Below are 593 nucleotides of genomic sequence, written 5' to 3' on the forward strand. Positions count from 1 at the left end.
GGGAGCTCCATTTGCTTTGGCCCAAGCAATAAGCACCAGAAAGCACTGAATGAGCCCAGAGTCACTAGTGAAGTACATGAACATGGGAAAATGGCAAAGGCTGCCTGGAGAATCTGGGCATTAAAGCAATAATACCTATAATAATAATGATGATGCACAGTTATGGAGTCTTAATAGAATGCCAGGAAATGTGCTACATGTATTATTTGCATTATCTCATTCAATGTGTTGTGTGTAGATTCATTCATATGTGTGCTATATATTTTATCATTTTCATATCTTGATCTACCCTGTGCTAGCANTCAATTCCAATCCCATCTTGGGGCACAATTCTGGGATAATGGAAACATCTGCTTTAAGCCAAACACGAGGGAAGAGAAAACTTCCCTCCAAAGGGCTGTTTCTGTAGGAACAGGAAATAGAGTATATTTCAAAGAAGAGTCAAAAAGCTGCCCACAATCAAACATATTAATAATTCTGCAGCAGGAAAAATAATCACACTAAATGGAAAAAATAGAAACAAAAACAGCCTCATGTCAGTTCAGGCCAGGTTTTGTGAGTACTTTGTAGAGTACCCACCCATATCTCAAATT

The sequence above is a fragment of the Galeopterus variegatus genome, unplaced genomic scaffold, assembly GCF_000696425.1.
Source record: "Galeopterus variegatus unplaced genomic scaffold, G_variegatus-3.0.2 Scaffold5253, whole genome shotgun sequence".
Lineage (NCBI taxonomy): Eukaryota > Metazoa > Chordata > Mammalia > Dermoptera > Cynocephalidae > Galeopterus > Galeopterus variegatus.